Source organism: Mercenaria mercenaria, chromosome 19 (genome assembly GCF_021730395.1).
Source record: "Mercenaria mercenaria strain notata chromosome 19, MADL_Memer_1, whole genome shotgun sequence".
NCBI classification, from domain to species: Eukaryota; Metazoa; Mollusca; class Bivalvia; order Venerida; family Veneridae; genus Mercenaria; species Mercenaria mercenaria.
In genome coordinates, this window is record NC_069379.1 from 36,940,032 (window position 1) to 36,964,647 (window position 24,616).

Sequence of the window (24,616 nt, forward strand, 5' to 3'; positions counted from 1 at the left end):
ACAATGACTGGTGTCCATCTGTTTTTTTAACTGTCACATAATTCAAGCTATGTTATTAAGTAAAAAAAATCCCGTTGTCTAATATATTTATCATCAAGACTGTTTAGGGGTGCTGCTCATTTAAAACATCTTGTTACTTGAGCAAATGGATATAAACATGTTGATGTATATGGTTTTACAAACAAGCAGGCATTATAGTACAGTGGCGCCTGCGAGTTTGTTCCCCGAGTTTGCGTGATAACGCGAGCAACTCGCGTGTTGAAGGCGAAACGTGAAACGTGTTGCACGGTTAGAAACGCGTGCATAAACGAGAAATAGTTATTGCGCATGCTCAGCGTGCAGCGTGCGCTACCGCGCAAATAAATGTTCCCCTGCGCATGCCCAGCGTGCCAAACCGAGAAGGTTAAATGCGCATGCCCAGCGTGCAAAACCGAGCAGTTTAAATACGCATGCTCAGCGTGCAATGGATTTAAGTGTTCATCGGCTTACTGTTCTAGTTTGAAAGATATATGATATTTCTTTCAAATTTTATTTTTGATTTGAAATTTATCTTTTTGATCATTTCCGTAAAGATTTTTTTTTTTTTTTTGTAAACAGTATACCCGGAAAGTAGTGTAGACAGGATATAGTAGATATTGTCTACGTCATAAAAAGACGGCAGTTCCACTGCTTATCAAAGCGGCGACCCTGAAATTCTATATCGCCAAGAATTTGAATTCGCATTCCATCAGTAAGTGTTGAAATGTAACTAAAGTTACGCTTGATTTTATTGAGCACTATGTACAGTATGATAAACACAGATATAAAATATAGCTTCAGTGTATCTCACATAATTTCGCGCATTTGAAAGATTGCGCAAATGTAATTACAATCAAATTGACTAACAGTGGTGACTTCCCTTTAATAATTTTACACCATTTGCTGTCAACGAAGGTGTTGTCATCAGCTGTTGAAAATGTGAAATATTCATGTTGGTTTTACTAGTTCTGCGGTAGGTACTGTACCTCATTTTACTTTTTAAGTGTATGTATTCCATTTTTCATGATGCTAAGCCTTCAAATAGTGATACCAGTGCAGGGGCGTTGATCTATATTACTCTAAACAGCTAAAGTGTCAACACTGGTCAAGGGAAGCTGTTTTACAGAACTTCACCCAGTAGAGCACACACAGTAGGCAGATCATATATATAAAAAAGTGTAAATTACGCTTTGAAGTAATGCACAGGTGCTAGACACATAACCAAATATTTTACTTATAGGCCTATATATGTAAAATATTTGGTTATGTGTCTAGCACCTGTGGAAATAATGCATATATGCATGTCTGATAATTTTTAAGCATATAAAAACGTAGATCTATATGAAATAACAGAAATGCACGCAATGACTTTTTATTGGCGTAAACAAAATCTGAATCGTCTGGATGCTTTATGTAACATGAGCACAGTCAGTATTATAATTATAATTCTCCCACATTGAACATAAACACGCATTGAATGGTACTCTATAAACCTAGGTTAAACTATTTTTTACAATCAATGTCTGTGTATACAAATAGTTGGGAATTAATACTGATGGTACGGTAGTGTATTTTAAAGTGGCGTTGATTTAAAATATCAACTTCCAGTGTGGAATAAACAAAAATGTCTCTTTCTAAGAATGTATAAGTGAACAATTCGGTAGTGAGTGTGAAGCCAAAGCAAGCCAAGGGAAAAAAAGAAGCAAATTAACTTAAATGATGAATTGAAACTAAACTGCAAACAAATGCATGGGTGTTACACCCAATAAATATGTTATAAAACTGATTTCTGTTTTTTTTTCACATTTATAAATTTTTAAGAGTAAAATTACTTGTAGTTAATTTCAGATATTACCATTTTACTCATTCACAATAAAATATGTTGAGTAAATACTCATTGGCCAAAAAAATTATCTAGCGCTCTGGTTTAGAAAAAAATCACAGTCAAATCAGCACCTTTAAACACACATTTGGGGTTTATTTTTGATTACACCAGCACATAAATTTGTGAAGTTTCAATTTCGAACACTGCGAATTTTGCCTTTGGGGACATGTTTTCAAGAACTATACAAGTGACGTACTTTAGGGTTATAATATAACCCCAAAATAAGTCGACAATTCGTTTCTCTGCCTTTCTTTCAATTCACCAGAAGCATTTTGATGTGACCGGTACTTTTCCATCATTTATTTTAACAAGCTGCATGCTAATGAAAATTGAATGACCATATTGTAAACCAGTCAATCGTGACCTTCACCTCGGAAAAGAAAGGAGAAAAATTTCGACATTATTAGTTGAATAGTTATATTTTGACGTATTTATAGCATTTGAAACTGTTAAACATGCGTATGTGGTTTAATACAGATTTGCTTAAATGCAGTTTATTTTACAAACACGTCATGGGGCTATTGGCCATATCCTTTCCGCAGCCTTAACGTAATAAAACATATTAGCGTCTGATGACCCTTTCACGCTTCCATAGAACCAACATTTATTACACAAAATTAATTTTGAAAATATTTCTGAAATGTCTAGGTCTGCAGTTCTCAAATATGTTTATATCTTAAATCCAAGGCATACATGTATACAGACACTCTCAGACAACATCAAAAACAACCTTTTGAATGATTTGATGAAGTTCTAAAATTATCAGTGTACCATTGGTCCGTGACGGACCCATTTGGGATTTGTGGGTATCTGAGCTCAACTATCATTTTGTAGATGAAAAGCTGACATGCCGTACTAAAGCCAAGGTAATTTTAGTTTCAATTTGTAATCATGAGCATCCAGATGGGGTGACCCCTGCGCGTGACCCCTGACTATCTACGAATCAAATATGGCTTTCGTTTTCAAGCTTAGCATTTCTACTTTCATTTTCTTTTCTTCCGCAAAAAGCTTAAGGTTGAGTGACTCACTTTTTGTGTTGTCAAAAACATATATATATATGCCTGGCGAGATTGCATAAATATGTGCTGGCTGTCCTAAGGTTATGAAAAAATATCTCAATATTTCCTAGGATCACATCAAATTGGAGTAGCCCGGATCTCTACTCTAGACCGAATTCCGGTATTGTATGTTATGGTATAGGACTTGAATATTAAAACAGCAAGAAAGAATGTAGACGGCCGTGTAGCTCAGTCAGTAGAGCATCAGAACAGTATTATGAGGCCCCCAGGTTTGAGTCCTGGTCTAGCTGCACATTTTTCTCACCCTTTGACATTTGGCGCCCAGCTTTGGACGGTGATGGTATTACACTGGCTAGTCTCCTATGCCTGTAATTGCTTATATATACTTAAGTACCTGCTGAAAAAAAATTTAAGGACAAATTTCAAAATGGTGGGGAAATATGTCACGGTATAGGACTTGAATATTTAAACAGGGAGAAAGTGTGTAGGTGGCAGGGTAGCTGACAGTTGGTAGAATATCTGAAAGGTATTCCGAGGCCCTGGGTTCGAATCCCGGTCTGACTGCACTTATTACTAACCTTGTAATATGTGTTCATAACCAGTGTTTAAAGTAATTGCTCTACTAGTATTAGTTATGACTAGTTGTCATAGGATTGTCATTACGGGTTGTTTTTGTAAATATTTCATCTATAACATTAGCTCTTGCTGATGTTTAAAGTATATTTAAATATGTAATTTTATCTGAAGAAAAGTCTAGTTGAATTAAGAGAAAAAAGTCTCTCAGTGAAAATGAAAAAATCTGTTTTAAAGCCTTACTTGATTACAGGCTGATAAATAAAATCTATAACTCAGTGTAAGTTCTGTAACTACCATTTATTGTCATGAGTACATTAGATTTGTTTGACTGAATATTAACATTTTGGTATTGACAAAAAGTTTATTATCAGCTTGTAGGTTAAATTTATATTTGATGCATTTTTTTTTGTTACAGATGTGTGTGCAATTCCACATCTGAGCACTGTAAGGTCTGGCAGCAAAATAAAGATATATTCAAATGGATCTGTGCTGTGTCTCACATCTGACATCATACTAGAAAAGGGTATAATCATATCTTGTTACTATTGCTTATCATGCTTATATTTTACTGTAACTTCACATAAACATTGTCCAGCATACAAGCAAAGTAAAGTATGTGCAGGGGGCAGGGACCATTATACATAAGGACAAAGGTCACCAAGGTGTTATATTTAGGTTATTTTTAAGGCTAAAGTTTTTCGACAATCTTTGTTTTTCTGTCATATCTTTGTTACTATTGCATATATCTTACTGTAACTTCACATAAACATTGTCCAGCACACAAGCAAAATATGTGCAGGGGCTGGGCCGGTATACATAAGGACAAAGTCACCAAGGTGTTATACTTGGATTATTTTTAAGATTAAAGTTTTTCTGCAACCATTGTTTTTGTGTCATATCTTTGTAACTATTGCTTACATCTTACTGTAACTTCATATAATCATTGTCCAGCATAAAAGCAAAATATGTGCAGGTAATGGACCCATTATACTTAAGGTCAAGGTCACCAAGGTGTTATACTTAGGTTATTTTTAAGGTTAAATGTTTTGACAGCCTTTGTTTTCCTGTCATATCTTTGTTACTGTTACTTATATCTTACTGTATCTTCACATAACATATAGCATAGCACACAGCATACAAACAGCTGCGCCCTTATACCCAAAGTCAAGGTCACCAAGGTGTTTATACTTAGATTATTTTTAAGGTTAAAGGTTTTCGGCAACTTTTGTATTTTCTGTCATGTATTTGTTACTGTAACTTATATCTTACTGTAATTTCATATTAACATTGTCCAGCATACAAACAAAGACTGTGCATGGGGCTGGTCCCATTATACCCAAGGTCAAGGTCAAAAAGTTGTTAGACATGGAATTATTTTCATGTTATTATTTTTCAAAAGCTTCGTTTTATATAGACATATCTTTAGCTGCTTAAAATTAAAAATATTTCTTTATTATTATCACCTGCATGTGTAGTTACATTCCTCATAGCTCTGATTGTATTTTTACAGAAATATGCCCCTTTCATTCTTAAAGATTTTTTGCAGTCTTCGCTCTGTGGATATAACTTTACTGCAACATAAGATAAAGATTTGAAACTTAAGATGTATCTTTATCATCATCATCTGCATGTGTGATAACAATCCCCATAACTCTGATTTGTATTTTTGACAAAATTATGCCCCTTTCATACCTTAATTTTTTGACAAATTTTGTTTTCTGGGCATAACATTGGTACTTTATAAGATAATGACTTGAAACTCAAAATATATCTTTACCATCGTCATCTGCATGTCTGGTAACAATCCAAATAAATCTTATTTGTGTTCTTGACAGAATTATACCCTTAGTGTATCTTCCTTTTAAAGTTGAGATATATATTAATTTTACTGTCAGATCGCCGAATAGTGGAGCGTGCTGTCTTACGGACAGCTCTTGTTTAAAATTCTATTTTAAATGTAATACTTTGTCACAAGCAAGATCTAATTAGGTCAAATTTTGCTTCAGTTGAGCGACTAAGGCCCACTTGGGCCTCTTGTTTTCTGAAGTCTTGTTATAAAACTTACTGAATGATTTTCTAGTCAATAGTCGGTAAACAAACAACAGGTACAGTAAACAGGTAAATTTTAACTTCTAAAAAATTCTTACGCGTAATTTAGGCGACGGGTACACAGGATTCGCGTGTAAAACATTTATTAATGCATAGATTATCTCCAAATTTTCAGAATCGCTAAAGAACATATATAGCTATATGGCCAGAGCATTTTTAGTAAGATAATATAATTAAAATAAGCAAAATCACATATAATTAAAATAAGCAAAATCACATAGAAACGGTCGAATTTTGATAAAACCAACCGCATAATTTCATACAGCGCGATCGTAAATATATTTTCTATACAATACGTAAAGTAATTAATATTGATATAATAATTAAACTTAGACTTTGGACTATAAAGTGCAAAAAACAGATCTGAAAAACATCAAAAAATGACAAAATGACAGCACATAGAGTAAAACGGTATCAGTAAAGTACATTCAAAGTTTACGAGTATATAGAATAAGCATATTTATCGATATGACACATTTATGCAGTAGGCGTGGCGTTTACTGATAATAAAATAAAGTAGTAGAGTGTGGTCAGTGGCAGTTCATCTCAGGCGTTTCAGGGGTGTAAGAAAAGGTACTCGCGGCTCTTACCTGGATGAAAAATTTAATAAATTAAATATATATCTCATAATCTATTTATTATTTTGGCAATTTAGACACAATTTAGGGGGATATAACATTTAAAAAACATTACAATAACAATAAATACTCCAGCCAAGACCCAGACATGTTCCAAAACTAACACCCGGGCCTTGAATTAAGGCATCCTTTTTATTATATCGTATAAATCTAATATTTTGGAAATAATCCAGACACCGACCTGTATCTGGCAACGGGTCTCAAAATTCAAATCTCACTGGGCCTACGTTTGATTAGTTTGACTGGAAACAGTCATAACTACGCAGCGCAGCGTAAACAAATAAAAATGATTAAAACAAAACAAAACAATCCAGTCAATAATCTAAGCTGTGATCTTTCAGTGCAGACCTCGGGCAAAACTTTTGCACACTGATCTTAAAACTGACTTTCAGTGACCATGAACGTGATTTACTGACCAACTTTCTAACTCTTTAGCATCAGTTTGCCTAAACATGTGGCTCATATTACTTAGGTGAGCGATTCAGAGTCGTATGACCATGTTGTTTTGTAAAAAAGATATTTAAATAATTCGTCCTATAACTGATTCTATTTTCTGGTGTAAGTTTGTATTCTACTTTATTTATTTTTTCTATTACTCCTTACCAGGGGCAGGTCATGCAAATACAATATTTACGACATTATTGTTCTTTTTACAGGTCATGTAAACGTAACAAAAAGTCATGCGAATGGACATCAAAATGTTGACACAGATCGGTATTTGAGACTTAAATATTCAGGATATAACTTCATAAAACTGGCGGATAAACCAAGCTGCGAAGGTGCTTTCGAATGGCAAGTAAAACAGTTGTGTCTCTTCGTAGGAACGATGATACAATATTTACGTATGCATTCAAATGATGCTGTTCAAGGTAACAATCAAATGATGCTGTTCAAGGTAACAAGAAGAAGTTAACATTTGGCAGTGTGAGAAAGGAAATTTACTTCTGCATGACGGGAAAATGATATTTGCATGCATATTTTATCGGAGGCAGCTGCAAAACCACCAACAGGAAACTCTTTTTGATATTATGTTGTGATAGACTATTTGACTGTTTTCGGCCCGCTTTTGGCGAGACGGTATTACGATAGTTTTATATGAAAATCTGCGATAAAGTCCGAAAATCTCGCTTGTGGAGAGAAGAAACTCGATTATGATGTTCCCGCTAAGGAAAAAAAAATCTTGCGTCGAACCAGAAGCTGTGTGAATACATCCCCGAGAAGAAAGTCACTACGTCGGCCAGCTGCAGTTTTTTACCATCATCTGAAGATAGTATCTTTCAGGAATAAAGGCTTTTGGCTGGACCAGCTACTCTGCCTAACTGTGACCTCATTTTCTCTGTCTCTCCTTCCGGTGGTGCTCAAATTCCGGAGCTCTCGATCCATAGGCAGACGCCATACGACTGAGCTATCATGGCACACGATTCCGTTAACAGTGCTGTGATTGTGTCTAATTGTAGAGCGATGTTTAAAAATGTTAAAATAATTATTTACGACGTTAAGTCAGCAACAGCAACATACTAGCGTTTTTATAAAGCTAAGCTTGTTTTACAATTAATGTGCGAAGCCACTGCTGCAGACGACAATTTATATTGGAAGCGAGACAAGAACAGACGAATACAATACATATCACTTCGCGCTAAGGTAACCACGTAGACAGTTTGTTGAGGTATTGACTCATTAAAGCTATTTTGACCTTGTCTTCACAATAGCAGTTTCATTTATGATTTTACTCTAACTAAACTTGCGCACAACTTGTAACACCACAAGATCTTGGTTCCATTCTTGAACTGGGCAGATTCCATCATGGATTCTATAGAGTTATGCCCCCCCCCCCAAAGGTCCAAAATTGGCTATGTTGGCCTTTGCAACCATATAGATTTCTTTTATGGTTTGACTTGATACGAACTTCCAAAATAGCTTCAACAACAATAAATCTTGGATTCCATGAGTTATTTTATATCTGATTACCTCCCCTGATTGTCATCAAAATGGATTTATATCAGTAAGTACTTATAGGACTTATTTGAAATTTCATTATTGTCTTACTGGCTTACGGAAGGTCGGTGGTTCTACCCAGGTGCCCGCTCCTGATGAAATAGTGCACGGAGGGGCACCTGGGGTCTTCCTCCACCATTAAAAGCTGGAAAGTCGCCATATGACCTTAAATTGTGTCGGCGCGATGTTAAACCCAACAAAATAAAAAAATAAAATCATTATTGTCATTAGTTGGATTGAGACAATCAGGGTAGGTAACCATGGACTGATTTCAAATTACCTCCCTTTATTTGAAATTAAAATGGATATATCTCCGTAACAAACGAAGATAATGATTTGAAATTGCATTTATGTCAACAGACAGACTTGGACAATCACTGAAGATACATATTGGCTGAATCTATGACAAATTACCTCCCTTTATTTTTTATCTAAATGAGGACACCTTAGCATCTTCAAATGAGATTTGTTTGAAACGTTATTTATGTCTTTCATGGTAAGAAATAATCGTATTATGTAACTTTTGATAGAACATTTATCGATATAAATACTTTACTAATATATTGTTGTATAGGCTTGTACTGTGTATCTTCTACATGCATATACCAATGCATCATTACCTCCCCTGATTTTAATAAAAATGGATGTTGATAGAACTCATTTGGAATGTCATTATTGTTTTTAGTTTGACTGAGGCAACCAGGGTAGATAGTGTGGACTGATTTTATGTCAAATTACCTCCCTTTGTAGCCCGCCCGCTTAGCCCAGTAGGTAAGAGCGTTGGTCTACGGATCTCGGGGTCGCGAGTTCGATCCTCGGGCGGGGCGTATATTCTCCGTGATTATTTGATAAACGATATTGTGTCTGAAATCATTAGTCCTCCACCTCTGATTCATGCGGGGAAGTTGACAGTTACTTGCGGAGAACAGGTTTGTACTGCTACAAAATCCAGGAATACTGGTTAGGTTAACTGCCCGCCGTTACATGACTGAAATACTGTTGAAAAACGGCGTTAAACCCAACAAACAAACAAAAACCTCCCTTCGTTTCAAATTAAAATGGTTGTATCTCAGTAACCAATGAAGACACTGATTTGAAATGTCATTTGTGCCATCAGATGGACTCGAACAATCAGGGTAGATAACTTTTGACTGAATTTATGACAAATTACCTCCCTTTATTATTTGTAAACGAATATATAAGTATGTAAGGAATATCGTGTTAGTAAAAAAATGCAGCATTTGAGCCTAGGACCCTCTATGTCAAAACTTGATCATATCATTTTGAGCAATGGTACTCCGGTGAGCGATACAGGGCCATCATGGCTCTCTGGTTTATTTTTGTAATTGGAAAACGCACCACGTAGAGGTTGCTTATTACGAAAATGATATTTTTGTTTTAAAAGATAATTACTTTAAAATATTTTGTGTTTTTAGGATAGATGATACATTGGTTTTTATCACATGACGTGTTTAAAACATGTAAAGGTAGCTGTTCCTGTTTTATTTTGCTTCTTACTGTATTTTCTTTCGATATAAATAATATTTTATAGTATCAATAAAGTTGATGTTTCATGTTGAGATTTTAGATATTTATATCGCTTTGTCTGTCCGTTCGACCTTTACTCACATTTTGCTATTGATGCATTTCCAACTTTTAGAAACATCTCTAAACCAATAAAGCGGGACAGCTCTATCTATCACGACATCAATAATCCCAATATCAGCGCTACCAGATGCATTCGTCGATTTCCGTATTAATTGTTGTTGTTGTAGTAACACGGGGAAGGGGGTCGATAATTAACAGCTTTGATCATTTTCTGATGCATTTTCTAGTGGGCGGTTTGCGAAACTTGAATGGAGTTTTGATAATATTAAAGTGTCGAAAATTTATATTATACTTTATCAGATGTCAAATAAATGTGATATTTAAGAATACGAAAATCAATATGTTATCTAAAATATTTAGAAATTGTTACATTTTATACATCAAACACATAAATTTACGTTCTTTTCAATACATGAAACATCATGTTAAACATATTTCTATGTACAAAAAAAAGAAATGTTTACACACAAGAAACAGTCTGTAAATAAAATAAATATTCAAGAATATTAATAGGCCATCTAAAGAATTTTAAAAGCGTAACATTCTTTAAAAAAATCTAACACATAAATTTACGATCAGTGTAGATCCGTGCAGACTGATCATGATCTGCACTGTTTGCCATTCAGCCAGTAACTTTTTGGTATGCACCTCATTTCATAATTTATGGTACTGTCCAAACTGAAAGATAGACACGTTCAAAATAGAAATTTAGCATGGTAAGGATTAATTTTCTAATATCGTGCTTAAATAGAAATATCATATTTGCGTGACTTGAATAAGTACTGCTGACAAATACTACTACCATAGTATATTTTAACTATAAATACATTAAAAAAAATCAGCATTAAATAACAATAACTTAGTAAATATTTACGGAACAAATCTATTAACGATTTATGGTATAATCTAAATTCATAGATGGACAAGTATAATATATTGCTGTGAATTCTAAATTTCCTACTGTCATACGATTAATAAGATAAGGGTAAAAATCGTAAAAATAACTCCCGAAGGAAAGGGAAAAGACTATAGAAACGACAGAAGAAAGTGAAATATATACATATCAACACAAAAACCATACAAATACCTAACAGTATCACTTAAGGTAATTGGGGTGACGTATTTTTATGACCCGATTTGAAACAACACTGACCGGATATTGTTTACCCCTAGGCAATATTGTAATCATTCTCATCCATCAGAGGTCCGTCAAAATCCCGAGACGTTCATCCGGGAAACCACGATATACCTCTGGTATGCGAGAATGTATTGTAATACACAGTAAATATCAAACGGTAGTTTTAAAACATATGTTACAATTAAATTATATTATGCTAAATGTGTGCAATCTTTGGACTAAAAAGAATAATAGATAACGCAATTTGTAAACGAATAATTAAAAAATGTATCAAAATTACGCATTAATTTAAGAATACAGAATAAAATATAGCTTATATAGGCAAATTTATCGGTTTTCCGACAGATCGATGTTGCAAAAAGTTCGTAATGTACAGCCGACATTTCATTGAAACTAAAGATGCACATAGATATCGTTGAGACGAAGTGCATCTTACAAGAACCTGATGTCTGTGTTGAAGAGTACTCGGATTATATTTCCATTTATGTAGCTAATATTTTCTTGTCCAAAAGTACTAAGAACATCTCGGACAGTTTAACTTACATGAGATGCAGAGCAGTACACAAGAACAGTTTCTACGTTGAATGCATTTAAAATTATCTCCATTTTGTACTTAATTCTTCCCGGTCCAATGCGTCATTTTCGAAAATGGTAAGTTGAAATCGTGATGAGACAAGTAAATTGCACGAGAATCTTTATTCAGTTTAGGTCATATCTGAAACTGTTTCCTTTTTGCCAAAAGCGGAAGAATATTGTTTTTGTGTTGCCCGTCTGGCTGTCAGTCTGGGTGTTTATAATACTGATTGTATTTAAGCTAGAATCGCCACATTTTACATCACGTATTATCCCACTTGACCAGGTAAATGCAGTTTATGCCCTTGATTTGTTTAATAAACATGAAAATAGTATTCAAGTTAAAATCACCAGATGTCATATAAGTGATAATTTAGCATAGTGCAACTACACATTGGTTGATCATGATGTGTGTGCAGGGGCGGGGGTGGTGGGCTCTTTGGCCGAGTGGTTCGTGTCGTTGAAGTCAACAAATATGCGCGTGCGTTACAATCTGTATGCTATTTCTAGGGTACGCCCCCTCGGAAAGAGAGGGATCAAAGAACTGTAAAAATACATTTATTTTATCGCTCTTTGGATAGATATATCTCAAGTGGTGCAATCCGACGTACATATCATCTGATTGAGCCTTCTCTTTTGTCACAATATCATCTTTGAAGTCTGTAAATTCTAATGAAATCTCAAAGAAAAATGAAAACTATATAACCGAACCTTCGTTACGAGAGAAATTTCTCGTTCTGCCGCCAAACACGACCAAATACACAGAACTATGAATAGCAATTTAGATGGAAAAGCAAATGGTAAAATTTGCTGTGGCCGAATTATTACGGTTCCCCTCCCATTTTTTTTTTGTATCAATGAAATATACATTACTCTGTATTGCAGAAATAGGTCTACAACTGTTTGAAAATTTTAGGAAATGTATAAGTCAGGTATGTAATAGTCTTACTAATACGTTTATATTTTTATTAGCCAGTAAAGCTTTTCGTCTGACGAGAAAATCATCCCCCAACCCGCGTTTTTCTAATGTTTGAACGTAATTTCCGATTTGACAGTAAAACTTGAAAACTTGATAATTATGTTAAACACACTAAAACACATTTTTGTTAAAGTTTAATGAATGACTTTTTCGGACCTCGGGCAATATTTTCCCACTTTTTTACCGGCAAGCGATCCATCAAGTTTATAATTGCATCAGGTCAGAAATAAATTTCCTTCAAGTTACGAGTTCAGTACAGGAAAATATACCGTTGTACTTTAGACCAGTTAATAGCATAAACTGTGGACCGACGACTTAAATAAGGTGATATTTTATAAAAATTTATCCCTACACGAGAATGAAAAAGGGTCCCCATAATACGAACACATAGTCAAAATATATTTGGTCCGTTTTGACATTACTTATCGCAAAATTTTCCATTCTTTCACATAATTTGAATTCCTTTCCCCAAATATATGACAAAGTGCACCCGCACGAACACTATGGTGTTTAATTACAAAAAAGAGTGTTTTTTTTTTCTTTTTTTTTTTAATTGATACATAGACTTAGTGCGTTTATTCTATTAGAAAGGTTCGGTTTTAACTGCATGAAGATAGTTTTAAACAGCTGTTCTTCTATTTACCCCAATATTTGCAATATAGAGATATAGCCCGAAGCTATTCGAGACTAAAATGTACTATTTGTGAGACTCTCATTCTGATTAGGTAGATCACAAACAACACATAACGTTTCGCCAATGGCGGTATTGCACTTTGATCCTCTGACTGGCAGGATGGGATATTGTGTCATCCGGTTTTCATTCATTTTTTAGCGGGAGTAGCATTCTGCGCATGTTTAAATGTGTATAAGTTTTAGTAACTATGATAGTGTATGTACAATTTTGCGAAAAGAACTTATGTTTCTTCTTTTTATTACGATATTTTTTAGAGACATGCCTTATGATAAATTTTCTGATTTTCGTTGAATATTATAGTTGAATAATAAATTACATATTATAATATAAAGTTACGCATTTCTCCCGTTCTTTTTTGATTGATTTTTAGACAGATGAGAGTTTATAGTACATACTAGGAAGAAAAAAATGTATCTAGCTCCCGTATAAAAACTGTATTTTTCCCCTAATGTGAATAATCTAGCCTGTATTCTGTGACAGAGTTTAGTCTCAGCGTAATTTAAATATTTATAATTATTCAGCCTCAAAAGTTATTTAAAATATTTCATACAAGAATAATTTTGATAACTAGGTATACACTCATCCTTGTAACAGCGGATTAAAAACGCAGCAAAATCCATTAAAAATGTATAAGATCATCACCGAGGCATTTGAAAATATATGGATAATTTCATCTTGTACTTCTTTTTATTATCTGTTCATATACAGTATGTTTCTTTTGATTTCATTTTTGTTGTGCGCTTGTATGTTCAGTCTGTGTTTAAAATAATAGAGAAGTTCACTGAAATGGAATTAAAAATGTATTTTAACACTTGTTTAGAACGAAACGATATGACATAAAAAAAAACACTTTATATTTGTTCTTAAAGACAAAGTTTTAATCTGTAATTAAGGAAGACCAATTAGTAAATATGTTTTGATTCCATTTAAACTTTGAAATGGAAGCAACAAAAGTTAAAAACATCCACTTGTGATCATACACAGGCATCATGCAGACGACGCAAGCTGCGCGTGCGCTTTACCATCTCCAATCTACACGCTGCGCATGCGTATAATGCAAAAAAATTCGTCTCCCGCTTTCGCACGCTTACACGGTTTAAAACTAATTTGATTGGTTGCACGATTAACTAAGCGTGTAACGTGAAACGTTTATGAATGGTGCCACGCAAGGGTTTAATCGTGTGCACGGGGAACCAACACGCGGGCGCCACTGTATCCTAATTGTAATGATATTTTATGAATTAAGTCTAAATATGTTCTGCTACCTTATTCTTCATCCTTATTAAATAAATAAAGTGACTAGACTATTTTGTATCAGTGTTTACTTTTTAATACATTATGGTATATTTGAAAGGGCCTCCGTGGCCGAGTGGTTAAGTTCGCTGAATTGAATAGCTTAATTGCCCGATGTGGGTTCGAGCCTCACTTGGGGCGTAGAATTCTTCATGTTAGGAAGCTATCCAACTGGCTTACAGAGGGTCGGTGGTTCTACCCAAATGCCTGCCTGTGATGAAATAATGATTGGAGCGCCAAATGGGTTCTTCCTCTACTATCAAAAGCTGGAAACACACCATATAACCAGTAATTGTGTGGATGTGACGCTAAACCAAACGGAAATAGTACGTTAACTTATATTAACACGGGGTATATGTATAGCCTTTGTTTTATAATCACATTATTTGAAACACTATGCAACCTATTATTTTCTGCTACAGATTCAAAATAAAAGTTATGTCTCTTTATTCAATTATGTTACGTGTTGGTCGGTAGTACATAATTTTACTCTCTCCTACAACATCTTGTCCATTAATAAAATGACTTGATAAGGAAAATAATGTTTTCATGGGACACAATGCATGGTTTAATAGTTACTATTTACTCAGCCATTTTGTAATAAGGTGTTTCCATAATGTAAACTTACTATTATATTTTAACAAATAATACATTTATAATTGCACGTACGAATTTACATAATTGATAATATCACAGTACGACAATGCTGCAGCGTCTTCATAGTAAAGTATCATATAAAGAAGGTGATAGAAAATAATAATATATGTGCACCTACTGGTTTTGATGTGTATACACGTATTTCTGTGAGTGAAAAAGTGCATTGGTTTATACTTGCGTGTTTGTTGCTGTTGCGTACGTATGTGCATTGTGGGAGAATGGTGGAGGGGGGAGGGTTGTCTTGATGACAGTTGATGTTGAGGACCCACAGCTTCAGAATGTAATTATTCAAGGGGTATCTCTTTCAAATTCAAAGTTGTCTTATTTTTTTGATGTGTACACTCACTTTATGTTTTCTTTATGGCTATTTTCGTTCCTATTTCAAGACTTTTTCTAAGATAGAACAAATAGAAAAAATAAATGTGCAACATTTTGAAAACTGTTGTCAAATATAATTTTAGAAGTTAAATACCGTGTTGTTTTCATACATAATTAAGAAGTATATGTATGATAACCTAAGCAAACAAACCAAATTTCCATGTGTCTGCATGTCATTTTTCCATGTGTCTGCATGTCATTTTTCCATGTGTCTGCATGTCATTTTTATGCTTTGTCACTTGTGCCAACTAAAACATTTGTGTGACATTGCATTCCCAAAATATAAGTTATGATGATTCAACATGCCTGCTCAAAAAAGAAAAATAACACAGGCTAGAATTCATGGTTTTGAGAAATTTTTCCACATAGATATATAGCTTTATTTTACGTCTCGTCAATAAAAAATGTCACATGGAATACACCGAAAGTATAATCATTCTATAACAGAATAACAGGAGGTGGTAGTACACTGCAAACTGGACAAGTTTTACACGAGAAAATGCCACAGTACTCAAATATGTGGTTACTAGATAGTTAGAGTGCTTAGAGCTCAAAATTGGCCGAATCGTTCAGATAATTCTACAAGCAAACCGCTTTGCATGATTATAGTTTGACATATTGCCTTTAATATTTGATGGAGACCCCAACCTCAAAATCAATATGGCGGCCAAAATTCAAGATGGCCGCCGCATGGCTACCAAGCTTTGGGACAATTGCACAAATTTTGTAAAACGTGTGTTAGAATATAGTTAGTAAGGTCATCTCTTGTTTCTTTATTGATTTGTATTGCAAACTTGTTGGACTATCTACCCAAATAAGGTTTTTGCCGGAAATATCAATCTTTCTATTGAATATGCGCATTTATAATTGTAAAATGGGCGGAAAATTGTCATTGTTTTTTATCAACACATTGGTCTATTTTTTTCCCGAAAGATAAAGCAACCAAGTATTACCAAAATTGTTTCATAATAGTCTAATTTGATTTATGTTTTATTGGTTTTACCTGTAATACAAACATTTTTGGCATTATTATGGAATAAAGGCGAGGTTAGATGGTGGGGTTAATTGACCCTCTGTTAATTCATTCAACATGTACATCACTTGTATATCATTTTAAACATAATTCGAAAGAATTTGTGATTAAGTGAACTGCATTATATGACAATATTTCTTAAACACATCATTTAAGAAAAAATCAATATGTAGCATACTTTACTCAAGTAACGTTACCTTTTCATTAAACTTGTTTTATTATTTCAAACTATTTGAAAGATTTTAAATTTAGGCAGATTCTAAATATAAATCACAACGAATTTTGCTGCAAAACATGAAAAACATTTTAATAGCATAATTATATTTCTTTGTTATTGGTTTAGTTTGAGGAAAGACTATATGCAATTTATTTCAAATATTTTACGTTACCATTTCACTACACTTATTCTACTGTATCATTATATTTATAAGATATTTAAAAAATAAGTTACTGTGCAATTTAGTTAAAATTAGTGCTGTAGGTATGAAATATACAAACGCACCTGTCAAGTACTGCTGTTTTTCTTACCTAACAACACTTTTAAATACGTTACCTTTGTATTGGTTTTATTTTGAAAACATATGTAGGAAAAATACTGATTTACTGATATCAATTTATTGAGGAGTGACAACATAGTGAGACGAAATTTATAAGTTGCCAGCCAATGCAAACGTTTCTAATAGTCATATAATTATATACAAGGAATGATCCAAAATTGCTTCACTTTTTATCTATTGTCTGCATGAGAATAGAATTTAAAAGTTCCGTCAAATTAAATTTTCTTGTAAGAGCAACAAGTAAAAGATGAGGTGGGGCAACCAAAAACAGGTGTAGTTCCACTGGAATTCAAACGCACAAATATATTAAGTATCTGCGAGGGCACATTTGTGTAAATAAGTTCACTGACTGGTTATGTCAATATGTAACACATACAGAATTTCTACATTATACACTTCACAGAAATTGTATAAAGATACATGATTTTGTACAAAGCCTATCAAAACTTTAAAAAATAAGATATAAAAAACTCTTCGAAAACACATGACAGAAATTAAAATAGCACTAAGACATATTTCCTGTTCCCAAACCTTACCTATTTCTGATTTCAGTAGCGCTGTCAATATTTGGTACACACGCTTTAAATTTTGTAAATAAAGTAAATAAATTTTAGAAGAGAGGTTTTTGTATATTTTTTCGTTTTGGAGTAAATATGACGAAAGTCTAAGTATGTAATTTCTTTGTCAAAATATTTGTCGAACACATGTCGAACACATATCACTATCATTAGTCAAGTCAGGATATCAGAAATGTATGTAGTCATTCATGCATTTAATAAAACATATTATGTAAAGAATCATATAATTATGTCATGGTCCAAATTGGAAGAACAGAAAAATATATATGTTAATTATTTATTCTATCATCCAAAACACAAAGTTATGACTATTGACAATTTCAGGGGATTCCAAGAAATCTTACCAAAACCTTAAGCATAATGATACATACTGTACTTCAAGATCAACTTCATAGGTGAGAACACTAACCTTAATAACCCTAATACATCGGCAAAAGCACTTTTCAAAGCTTACAACTGAATATCTTTTAGTTTTAACTGTCATCAAATTCCATCCAGCTTTCAAGAAGTAACAGAAATCATGATGTCAGAAATATATATTTGCTTGATAAAATATAAAACAGAAGATTAATACATTATTTTGAAACATCTAATAAAGTCTAAAAGAGTAACCGAGGCCAGGATCCAGGGCCAGGCCGAGGGGGTCCCGTGCCGCACGCTATCCCCCTGAGTTTCTAACAAGTTACCTATAATACTTATCAAAGTTGCACCCGACTATTTTGGCAAAGAAATAATATTTCTCACAATTTAGACCCAAAATATGATTCAGTGACCATTATTTAATACCAATATTTCAATATTTTCCAGGGGAGAGCCTCTTTACCCCCCTAAAGTGATGGGAATACCCCAACAATACCGCAAAATTTTGACCAAAAATGCATCAGAGGCCACCATTTCATACTTGCATTTCAAATATTTCCATGGGGAGCCCCCTATAATACCGGCTAAAATGAGGAGGCTACTCCCTCCGGGGTATATCAAACTTTAGACCAGAAAATGCACAAGAGGCCACAATTTCATACCAGTATATAAAATATTCATTGGGGGAGAGCCCTCTGAACCCCCTCTCTTTACAAGGGATGAGGGCCCAAATCCCGTTTCTAAACCATCTCGGCGCTATGCACCTCGCCTAAGACGACTTCGTACTTAACTGGTGCCCCCCCCCCCCCTCCACACACACACCACACCCACCCTACACACACATCGCATTGTGTAGACCGCAATATTTTTGCATCCTTGACACGGCACTTTCAGACTGTTGTTTTGATAGTTAATAAAACTTAGCTAAAAGAGGAAGGGTAGATCAAAGGACCAGAAAATATAACGACACTGCATGTGGATGCATTCAATACTGACATAAAATGATAATGGTTTAAGAAATTTGGTCCACATGTCAACATGCATTTTCTCTGTAAATCTGCCTTAATATTCAGTCTTAGTGAGTATTATGTTTACATTGTGTTTAATATTATCATTATATAAAGAAGTGAAAAACAGTGGAACAATATTATATTTACATGTAAAATTGGGAGAATATATAATTATTATTATTACATCTAGTGTTTAAGTGAAATAAAGGCTCTATATTTCATGTTCATGGACATTGCTCAATAAGATTTTTAACAAAAAATGAAATGTGGGCAAAATATTTAAGATATTTCGAAAATCTAAATTTTTGGCCAAACTATGTCGGCCATCTTGAATTGTGCCGGCCATTTTGAATATAGTCTTTCCAAATCTTGAATTTCCGAAAAGATAAAGATATAAATACCCATTCTGCTTACTGCCAACATAAAATATTACTTTATAGTCATTTTAATCAAGTCTAAGAAAATTGGCGGCCATCTTGGCGGCCATTTTGAATTTCAGACGCCATGTTGGTTTTGACGCTAGGGTCTCGATCAAAAATTTAGCGTATGGTTTCAAACAATTAACATGCAAAGTGATTTTTTTTGATTTTTTGTATTATCACTCTAACTAAGAGGAAGCTTAGTAGGTTAAGAGTAATGATAAACAAATTTTATTTATAGCACAGCTGTCATGTATCCGTGTTAATTGTCACCGGATTGAGATATAAAGGGCTCATTAACAAAAGATAAAATATCGCATATGTACTGATGATTATTTTATATAGGCACACGCCTAGATATCCGGTAACAGCAGCTCTATTTACTCTATTTATCCATGAACGTTTCATTCCCGTGTCAGTCAAATCTACAGGAAGACTCCTTGCATACCAAAATAGCATCCTAAAAATGTCCCAATGATCAGAAACTTTTGTCACTCAAAATAACTGATTTTGAGCTCCAAGTTGCATATAATAAAATTTTCTGAAAATCATCTTTTAGCTTTTAGGTTGTGACAGAGCAGGTTTTGACAGTATGATGAACTTCTACGTGAGGTTTAATATACAGAATTAGACAGATTAAAGCTGTCAAACAATTAATTTAAGATAAATTATAGCTACCTATTTTTGCAAAATGTAGGATTAGAGTAATGTATCCAAAATGACAATCGGCAATTTCCGTGCAATTTCGTTCTCTCGTCTGTGTTTTTGGCATTATTCGGTCGTAAATGTTGTTCATAATGTTGTTTCCGTAACAACCGGAGAATGCCGAAATCATATACGGAGAAAACATTATCAAACGGAAATTAACGAGTGTCATTACAAGTCCACAACTTCAAAGGTTTTACCACAGCGAACGTGGACTAACACACCACCGCCCTTCCTATTTATAACAGGACGTGTAATGTTTTACAACATGTCTGACGTTCGCGAGTGCAAACGAAACAAAAAAAAAAAAAACAAAAAAAACTCATAATAAACTTAATCATGGCATCAAATCTGGTAATAATATTTTGACGCTGTCTTTGTTTTAATTAAAAGAGACGTTGGCTGAATTGACTTTGTCTGGAATAGGTAAACGAATTTAAAATAGATGACTGGTAGAAAATTGATAGTTTGCTTTCGTAAAAATGTATGAGACATAAGACACTAATTTTATTGACCACGTAACGTAGTCAAATGGACTAAGAATGAGGCCTTCATTTATTCTCGTAGCATACGACCAGCGTTATAATGATTAATTCTGCTATACATATATTGGAAAATAAGTATGAGAAAGTGTATAGAAAAAGCAGCAAGTGATAAATTGGACGACAAAATGAATAACTAAATATCAAGTAAATTTCACTGACTGTATCAGTTGATTATAAAAAACATCCATAAAATAGTCTATATATTTAAAATTTTCATTCCAATGTTTTCCATTATTATCTTTTGATAAAGTCACTGCTATAATATTATATAGCCTACATCATGTTCAAAAGATTGTTAGCAGTGATTGAATAGACAACGACTGGCCATTGAAGGTTAATGAAATAATAATTAATGACCGCTGGGCAATAACATTATGATTCGATTTTCATGCATAAGACTGCAGTTTGCCTTAGTAATATGATGATTTTAAAGATATTTTAGACCAAAATTAATTCCCGAAAATACGAACAATTTCTTTATTGTATCACAGTAAACATGAAATTAAAATGTTTTTCTTTTGTGTACGTGCATAAACAGTACCGTGTGATGGGTTCAAAAATTGCACATCTGTACTGATGGGTTTAAAGATTGAACACCTGAGTCTTTATAGCTAAGCACAGTATACATGTGTATTACCACTAAAACCCGTCAGTTCCTTTAAACAAATGGCTGTCATACATGACATATAAAAATGTGAATGCAGCTTTACAGATGCAGTAGGTTTATGTATCTAGCAAAGTTTAATTCATTTGATACGGATTTTCTATATTTAAATATAAAAATAAATTACTAGTGATAGATGGACATTACATAGCTTTTAAAGAATTGAGAATAATATGAAGAACTCGTAGCTACGAAAGCTCTGGCTACTGTACATTAGCATTTATTTGCACACACGAAAAGTTTGCTTTTTCTTTGTCTTAAAAAAATAAAAAAAGTTATCAAAATTGGCGGTAACATAACACAGCCGTGACTGTATCTAAAGGTCGATACTTACTATAGATAAAGCAATGCGGGCTAAATTTATGTTTAATTCTGATATTCCCGTCAAAGGAAAAAATACTTTGCAATTACTTGAAAGTTTTACTGTACATGTAGGGGATAAATATTTCTTCCGCTAAGGGTTAAAATTATCAATCCAGAATAAGCATAATAGATTGACATTTTAAACTTTGATTAAAAACATATTTTTGCAACTTTATGTTGTAAAAAAATTGAAAGATTTAGTTTATATTTGAAATGAATGTTTGTATATTAAACTAAACGGTAATTTGCAAATATTTTTGTCAAAAGAAGCCAATATGTGTTCGTTCCTGGGCTATTATATTTAAAAACGTAAATACCGTTGATTGACTTAACACCGTTATGAAACGGATTTCTCTATAAAATGTGGTTGACTGTAAATAATCTAGAATTGATATTACTTTTACAATACTGATCATATTTAAATAAATAGTCATTAAATAACATACTAATTGCATAATTAAATTGGTAAATATCCAAGACTATTAACTTCACCAGGGTGAAATTTATCGCTGCCATTTGGCCTCGGAGAATATCATCTCGATCAAGTCAATAAACTTAGATATCCATCTCATAATCTTACAATAACTGTCTTTACTTCTTTTGGGACTACCTTTCATACATTCATATCTATTTGAAAACAGTTTCTTTTTGAACTTGATTTATACCAGTTAATATCATAGAGTAATAGCAGCGTTGGCCAGTGTGAGTATTTGAAAATTTCACTATCTTTAAGGCAAAGAATCCCGTCACTCTAAAATGATTTAGAAATCCATTTTGGTGAAATTTTGCACCATGGTATCGAAATATGTTGGTTGCCCGCAACTAAACACCGAGCTGTAGGCTTTCGGATATAACTCATCCGTACACTTTATGCAAAGAGGGCCATATACATGTAGGTGCAAGCGCATACGCGTATGTGCATGCACGTGTTATCTATCGACAACTGTGTCTGCTCTGGGCAATAAACAGTCCTACAAGGGAGGTAACTGTAATGCAACGAGTTAAAAAGAAAAGTATCAGTATTCTCCATTTAAAAAGTCTTATTAGTGTTTATAATTATTCCGTGTTTATGCCTTTCTTCAAATATAGCACCCAAAGAGCTTTATTGGTATATTCATAACTCTTGACGAGCTAACATGTGTTATTCAATAAAGTTTCATATACATATATATTAAAATGCTCTTTTATTATCATGGTGATACAAAATATGTTTTTCCCACACATTTTTGAATTTTTCGCTTGTGCAGGATTTGGAACCTTGTCGTGCTTAAGTCTAATGTGTCTAAGAAAATGATCTTGTGCGAAGCGGATCTTTATGTTTTAGTGCGATGGTACTAGTTGTGTCTAATTTCAAGGAGTAGCAATTCTGCTAACACTGAACTGAACTGTCATATGTTTTGTTTCCGTCTCAATCTATGAAATGAATGTTTCAGCTACTTTAGAGAAATTTACTTAAAGATGTCATGTAAATGAGAATTAGATTCACGACTTATGAGTTTCAAAAGGAAAATATTAATTCATAGTTTTACTCAGTTATGATTAATCAGTTGCTCAAAAATCATTGTTCGGGAAATATAGAAACGGAGAAATTCATCTAAAATCTTTTAAATAGTTCTCCAATCCATTGTGTATTATTACTTTTTACTCAGGACTTAGATTATAGATTTTATTATAGAACGATATGTATTGTTTGGTTTTGTTGGGTTTAACGTCGCACCGACAAAGTTATAGGTCATATGACGACTTTCCAGCTTTGATGGTAGAGGAAGCTTCCAGGTGCCCATCCGTACATTATTTCATCACGAGCGGACACCTGCGTAGAACCACCGACCTTCCGTAAGCCAGCTGGATGACTTCCTCACATGAAGAATTCAACACCCCGAGGGAGGTTCGAATCCACATCGGTGAGGGGTAAATGATTTGAAGTCAGCGACCTTAACCACTCGGCCACGGAGGCCCCAGAACGATATGTAATATTTTATTTTGTTATGCCATATCTCGTTGCTGTTATTGTATGTTTGATATTTATATTCAATACTTCGTTATTATTATCGAATGGTCGTGATCTTTATTCAGTGGTTCGTAATATTGTAGCAATACATTGCTTGCAGTTATTACATGAGTACCTATAAACAGTAACAATTTTTTACTGAAAACGCTCCTATTTTCGTATTGCTTTATTGCTTCATGCATTATCTCATTATCATAATTGGCCCGGGGTCATTATCTATGATGGCCCTGACGTTAGAGTTTGAAATTAACGTCCATAAAATGTAATGACGCCATGACGTTTCATAGAAGCAAAACAGTGAGTACACTAAACCTCGCTTATAAGGAAAAGCTTGGGACCTCTAAAAATTGTTCCTTATAACCGAGGTTCCTTATATCCGTATAGCAAACTAGTTCCTTGTAACCGAGGTTTGTATAACGAACACAATTTGTACAGCGAACATTATTTGACTGACGTTTGATAAAGGCCAAGTGTTCACACTCCGGGCCGACCTTTAATCTTTATGTGAGGAAGTTGCTTTTCTAGTACCGGTCCTATCCTGGAGAGATGGTAAGGTAAACTGCCTGCATGTATATGACTAAAATAGTGTTTAAACGCAGCGTTACACCTAAACCAAGCCAAAATGTTCGTCGGTAAGGATGACCGTAATTTATGTTTATTTTTCTGTCGGTTATTTCTATCTTCTTTTTGGAGAGCGCTACATGATGACTATAAGATATGTTGCAATTACTCCCCTTACCTTGCTTGGCAGCATGTTACGTGAATAGACATCGATACTAATATTAAACAAAAGTTGTTTTTTTTTTTTATT

At 33.8% G+C, this 24,616-nt stretch overlaps 1 long non-coding RNA gene across 1 annotated transcript; it reads left to right on the forward strand.

Annotated features, from left to right (window-relative positions):
- The first annotated feature begins 206 nt into the window (after positions 1 to 206).
- On the forward strand, positions 207 to 9,814 carry LOC128551261 (uncharacterized). Its single transcript, XR_008368747.1, has 3 exons — positions 207 to 991; positions 3,914 to 4,021; positions 6,902 to 9,814. It is a non-coding gene; the product is annotated as an uncharacterized LOC128551261 (long non-coding RNA).
- The last annotated feature ends 14,802 nt before the right edge of the window (positions 9,815 to 24,616 follow it).